At 40.1% G+C, this 6,468-nt stretch overlaps 1 long non-coding RNA gene across 1 annotated transcript; it reads left to right on the top strand.

The window, feature by feature from the left end:
• Positions 1 to 995: 995 nt before the first annotated feature.
• LOC124705837 lies at positions 996 to 2,231 on the top strand. Its single transcript, XR_007004170.1, has 3 exons — positions 996 to 1,273; positions 1,481 to 1,933; positions 2,021 to 2,231. It is a non-coding gene; the product is annotated as an uncharacterized LOC124705837 (long non-coding RNA).
• The last annotated feature ends 4,237 nt before the right edge of the window (positions 2,232 to 6,468 follow it).

The following is a 6,468-nucleotide window of genomic DNA, read 5'->3' as shown; positions in this document are numbered from 1 at the left end:
AACTGAGGGAAACTTGCCGCTGTGCGCATCACACCTTCCTCTTGGGGTTCCCAACGGACGTGTCAACTACACGCATCACATACCCCTGGTATTGCAAAGTTGTATACCACCTAGTGCTAAGTTGCATACCCACAATTGCTATGTTGTATATCACCTAGTGCTAAGTTTCATACCCCTTTACCCCGCAAAAAAAAAGTTTCATACCCCTTTATTGCTAAGTTTTATACCACCTAGTGCTAAGTTGCATACCCATGTATATTGCTAAGTTGTATACCGCCTAGTGCTAAGTTGGATACCTGCTATTGCTAACTTGTATACCACCTAGTGCTATGTTGCATACCTTGTTATTGCAAAGTTGTATACCTCCTAGTGCTAAATTAGATACCCCGTTATTGCTAAGTTGTATACCACCTATTGCTATGTTGCATACCCGGCATCGCTGCAATTAAAACAACACTAGCAACATGTTGCTTTTTATCCCGAGTTACACCCATTTACCAACTAGGTTGTAACTGAAACAAAGCAAAATTGTATGGTAAAACAAGAAAACACCAGCCACATCCGCTTTGATCGAGGTGGAGTTTTAACTCGTGGTGGTGCCTGCCACAAATACAACAAATTGTTTCTTTATACATGTGTTGAGTTGTATTTTTCGGTGGTATTATTGTTCCATGTAGGAGGTAAGTTGTATTGAGTAACAGTAAAATGGAACCAACAGGACCTCACCACAGTGTTTTGACATTTTAGGCCATCCGATTACACTCTTGGACGTCCCAGATCATCCCGTCGTGTCGTTCACATCCATCGCGCACAGGATGTCACGGCCAGCCCAACGTAGAAGGGCTTCTACTCCAAGAATGGACCTGGGCATCCTGTCATCAACCGGGCCGATACAATTTGATCCGCGTGGCCACGATGGGCCTGGTTTCAGCAAGAATGCACCCCGAGTCCCAACCCCTCCGTTCTGGGGAAAAAAAAATGAAGTCTCTCGATCTATCTTCTCTCCCGAGACCTATAGGAGCCGCCGCCGGCGGTTACCCCTTCCTCTCCTACCGCCCGTCGACCACCTCCTGATTCCCCTATGTGTCATCGCCACCAACGTGTTCTCGCGACCTTGGGCATGCGCCATCGGCACCACTATTTAGGATCTGAGCGCAAGAAGAATTGGCCCAGGTGTAGCATGGTATCACCAGCAGCGGAAGCGGGCAGTCTATCTTGTTGGCGGCAGCGGAAGCGGCCACAACGACCTCCCACAATCCGTCTACTCGATTTGGTTAGTCTGCACACTGAGCTCAAGTCTTTTGTCTGTAGCAGCTGGATGTTAGTCACGCCACGCTGCTGCATTAATTTCATTACAGCCCAAACACAACAGTTTAAGGATGATCATGGTTCTTTTGTTCACAACTCCGTTATGAATTCAGTCCTTCACATTTTTGGGGCTTTTCTGCTGGTACTATGATTATTTCTAATTTTATTTCAGGTATGGAGCATTACTGGCCAGCCACAGATAAAGTTCACTAAAATTATGTAATCTTAGTCATATTCATTGCTTGTACATAAAACCATGTCCTCAGTTGTGTGTTGAAAGGATTATGCAATTTTGTCAACCACTTTGTGAATCATTTGTATTTTGTAGTTGTCTACACCTCGACATCTGATGTATCTAAGGCTAATATTCTACATATGCGAGTATGACACTTACAACGTCTAGATGCTACATCAGTTGGTTCGGTATAAATCAGCTATGATATGTTTGTTTTTTTGTGTTTTAGCCCGTTGTCAACAACCTACAATTATATTTAAATTTTGCATGTTGTTGCGGGAAACAAACACATATGGGTTTCCTAAGTTGGTTGAAGGAAACTGCATGAATGATATGGAGTATATCATTTTTCGAGCCCATCGTCCTTTGAGTAAAGCTTAGAACTTTCAAGTAAGGATGCAGTCCAGTGATTTTTTTGTTGTTCATGCTTAATCACTGTACTCCAGTAGTAAAAAGTGTTAACCAACGATTCTACAGGAAGGTGTGACAGCAACAACACGAATCAAGGTATCTTGATCGGATGGCCAAATTGCGGTTAACTGTTCTGTCCTGTCCAACCGTTATCTCTCTGATAACTACACTCCTTATTTGCTAATAGTGCATTCATGGAGTACATTTCTCTTCAGATATATATGATATTCAATTTTCTTAGCATGGACGCTTTTTCGTGGACCTTCCCTATAGTATCTTAGGCTATGAATAGCTGGACATAACCATTTGTCAAATTAGACACCATATACGACTAATATAAAAGCCTACTTTTGCTTGTTGGCATTTAATTAACATGTATTTTCTCAGAGAGTCATCTAGAAGCTGTGTGAAACTTTATCGAACAAAAAAGCTGCATGAAAGCAAACAACCTATCCCCAAATTATTTCCACAAAACTATGCTAATTCATTGCTGCATAGTTTTTATTTATGGCAACATGGCTTCACAAGCGAGCTAAGTCACTAATTGATAAAGGATAGAAAATTTAGACATCTGCAATTTGAGGTCTCGGTTACTGTTTGATCAGAAAATGAAGCGGTCATTTGTTTCAATTTTTTCTTCCGGAATTTGCAGTTTCCACCTATATTGTTTTTCCTTACATGTTACTTTGTCTGTCTACTTGTGCTTGGATGCGAAGGCACACAAAATATTCTTATGTATGTGTGCGTCTATACTACTCATGCTTAAGTCGTCTAATGGCTCCAGCCATTATCACTGGTTTTGCAGTGTATTGCATGTTTAGTCTGGGAGGTACAGTTCTTCTATTAGGCTGAAAGATGAAAGTAGTACTTTTTACGTGGAATATATCTCTGAGGTCTTCTCACCATTTTTTTCTAATTACAATTTAGCCTTTTCTGTTATTTATATGCACCTGTGGAGCACTCTTATTGGCTTCCAAGTACTCTAATAAATTTTACAATATTTATACTTAAGTTCTTTAGCTTGGCCTGTGTAGAGATCACCTAGAAATTGTCGAGCATTTCTTCAGCTACTGCACATTAGCAGACTATCAAACCACATCAATGTATATGATAGATATCATGTAGATTGCATCTTGATAAGCTACATTATATAATATCTTATCCCACTTCTGCTCGACTACTGTGGCCTAATTTTGCTTCTAAAAATATGTGCATTTACACACTGCATTTGCCCTTTTTCAGATGACCATCAGGACATCCCACATGCAGGAGCCAACCAAATCTAGCTTCATCTGTGGATGTACCTGGCTTGAATATTGCAATCGCATCTGGTAGAGAAAATGATAACCTGCTAACAATGGATGGAATCAAATGTGTCTTTGCCTGCCTAGCCCCTGTTGAGACCATCAAATTCACAGTAACTAATGCTTGGATATCACAAATTGCTGTATTGGACACAGGTAGAAATGAAAATTATGTCAGCCAATACCCAGTATATTCTAGAGCTAAGACAATCATAGAAGATAAAATATATTATAGAGCTCAGACTTCCATAGAAGGTACACTTTATTCAGTTTTTGTCTTTCCTGACTTCTCACACATGATTTTACACATTCTGAAATAGCACTACTATTTTTCATAGGATTTTAGATGAAATCGGTGATGGCTGCAGTAACGAAGCCTTCACCCATTGGTCAACATTGTTTAAATTAGTGAGGACAAAGTTGAAAAGGCATGGAGGCACATATAACCTGCAATGTCATACTAACAAATACATTGTCATTGACATGTTTACTGTTTGTTCGTTGAACTTATGTGAGAGTTGATGTAGTAACTATGACGACAACTATGATAAGTTATCTGGAATGTCACCGTATTAGACATCTATAGCATTTTCTTCTCTGAGCTTATGCAGTAACCACCTATGACTGCATATATTACTTAGTTTGCATGTTCGATGCATCCATACATTCTCTAATTTTTTCATCATGTTGGCTGCTATTAAACTGGTTTGACGGACATGTTGTAACTAATTAGCATGCAGATGGTATAAGTTAACAAAAGAAAGCTTCATATCCAAGTTATGTTATCTTTATAAGAACATTAACGGTACTTGCCTAGAACGAAACTACAATGTATACTATTTTAATATTTTATGTATTTTATTTTGCAGACATATGAATTGTTTTTAGGAAAATCATTTGAATCTTCCTTCTGATTTTTATTTTTTTGGTTTCCTTTTATTTCTGTTGGGTTTCAGATATAGCCTACCCAACTTGCTTGGGAAAAGGCCTTTCATTGTTGTTGTTGTTTTTTATAGTGAAAAAGTGTTCTTCATTTTCTCCTTTATTTGTTTGCTAGAAACGCTCTACTGTTTTCTTTTTGATCATGCACAACTTCAAGTCTTGTTGAAAAATGAACACAAGTTGATAAAGAGAAGAATTCTCCCGACTTCACAATGGTTGTCTTTTCAAGTCGTAAATTTCTATATGATGACCAAAATAAATCGCTTATGTCACTTATTAAAAGTACTTGTGTTGTACTTGTGTTGTATTTGTGGTACTTTAATGTTATAATAGAAATTATATATATGACTATCAGTATGACTATCTGTATCATGGTTCCGAATATCTCAATTTTTTTTTATCATTTCTCCTCTTAAGATGGGCGGGCGCAGCAACGCGCGCTTTTATGGTCTAGTTTTTTATACAATAAATTGTTTCCTCACACATTTCATTAGGCACGTTTGTAGATAGTAAATTGTTGCTTCAAACTTGTGCTAAGTTGTATACCGTTGAGCTGATTTTTGGGTCGAGGTGGCGTTGTACCTCGCGGCATCGGATTCCACGAAGACTGCAAATTATTGCTTCAAACATGTGTGAAGTTGTATTTTGGGGACGCTTTTATTGTTGTCACACATGAGCTAAGTTGCACTTTGCAATGGTAAATTATCCCCTACAAAATAAGTGTACTGCAAAACACAAAAAATAATAATATAAACAACTCTTTGTATTAAGTTGCTTTTGCCACAACACTAAGTTGCTTTTAAAAAAAAGTTTATCGAAACACATATAAATGATATCTAGTTTCGAAAATCTTGACACGAGAGGACCAACGATGAAAACGGATCACATTCCATGAGTTATGACTTTTTTTTAAATAGTAACATGTAGTAATGTGCATGTAATGTCCGTGTGCAAACTTTCCATATTTAGAGTGAGGGCTTGATTAGACTAACCAGCCTCGATTGCTCCCTAGACAAGTCCTACTTTTTTTTAATCCCAAGTAGAGTACTAAAAAGTAGTACGAGCACTGGCTTTTCCTCCGTCTGATGCGGTAGATTAGACGCGCTCGTGCCGTTCCGACAATTTTAGTAGCGACAACGACGTGTCTCCAGCGGCCCTCCACGGCAGCCCACGCGGCCGCAACTCCGGCTCCTCTCCCAATCCTCTGAGTCATCTCCCAAGTCGAGCTACACTGACCGCAGACGGTCCTAACCTCAACGGCAACAGAGACCACGGCGAGCAAGGGTGCGGGCAGCATGTGGATTGTGGAGGCGTGGCAGCGCCGCGAGCAGCCCGCTATGGGGTCCAGCATCGGGTGCCGCCGCGAGGAGGGCCGCCGAGAGTGCCGTCAGGCGGACATACTCTGCCAGGGAGGTCGACAAGGCGTTGATGTCATCGACTGTCAAGCGCGCATCGGCGGGATGGATGGATCCCGGGGAGCGTTCCGGCAGGGAGGATCAACGGCGCCAGGAGGGATCCGCCGGAATCCCCGGCTCGACGGCTTGACGCGCACCGGATTCTTCTACTACGAACGGCACCATCAGCCGGCAATCGATCGCCACGCAAGCAGAATACGGTGGGAAAGACATTGCGTGTAGTAAATTAGTAAATTACAGAGGAAAGGAATACGATGCAAAAAATTGTCTTCCGATGTGAAACCATTCGGGAGATAAGAAACCTTGTCTCTTCATCTTTTTCCACTTGAGTTCTCTAACTTTAACCATTTCTATCAAAAGTTCAGATATAACCGCACAAGTTACACTTGCTTGACATTGTGTGGTATTCGTCACATTGAAGATGCAGTCTTGAGGCAGTTCGGGTTGTGTCACCGGAGGTGAACGAAAAGTTGGTTTTTCACGTATATGCTAAGTTGCATTTTTTCGGCTGTATTATTGGTTTTATAGATAAGCTAAGTTGTATTCTGTATTCAATAAATTGTTTGCTAATACATTTTTTAAGTCGTCTTTGTTAGTAGTTAATTGTTACTTTACATATATACTAAGTTGTATGCTCACTATTGCTAAGTTGTATACTTATTTGTGTTAAGTTGCACATCCACTAGTATTAAGTTGTATATCCACTAGGGTTTAATTGCATACCCTCTAATATTAAGTTGTATATCATAACTAGCGTTAACTTGCATTATTCGCCGAAAAAGTAACTAGGATCCGTTGTCCAACATAGTGGTATATGTAATAGACACATTCACATTTTTGTCTCTATTCAATC

Source organism: Lolium rigidum, chromosome 4 (assembly GCF_022539505.1).
Source record: "Lolium rigidum isolate FL_2022 chromosome 4, APGP_CSIRO_Lrig_0.1, whole genome shotgun sequence".
Lineage (NCBI taxonomy): Eukaryota > Viridiplantae > Streptophyta > Magnoliopsida > Poales > Poaceae > Lolium > Lolium rigidum.
The sequence above is the reverse complement of the archived record's forward strand: the minus strand, read 5'-3'. Positions and strand labels throughout refer to the sequence as shown.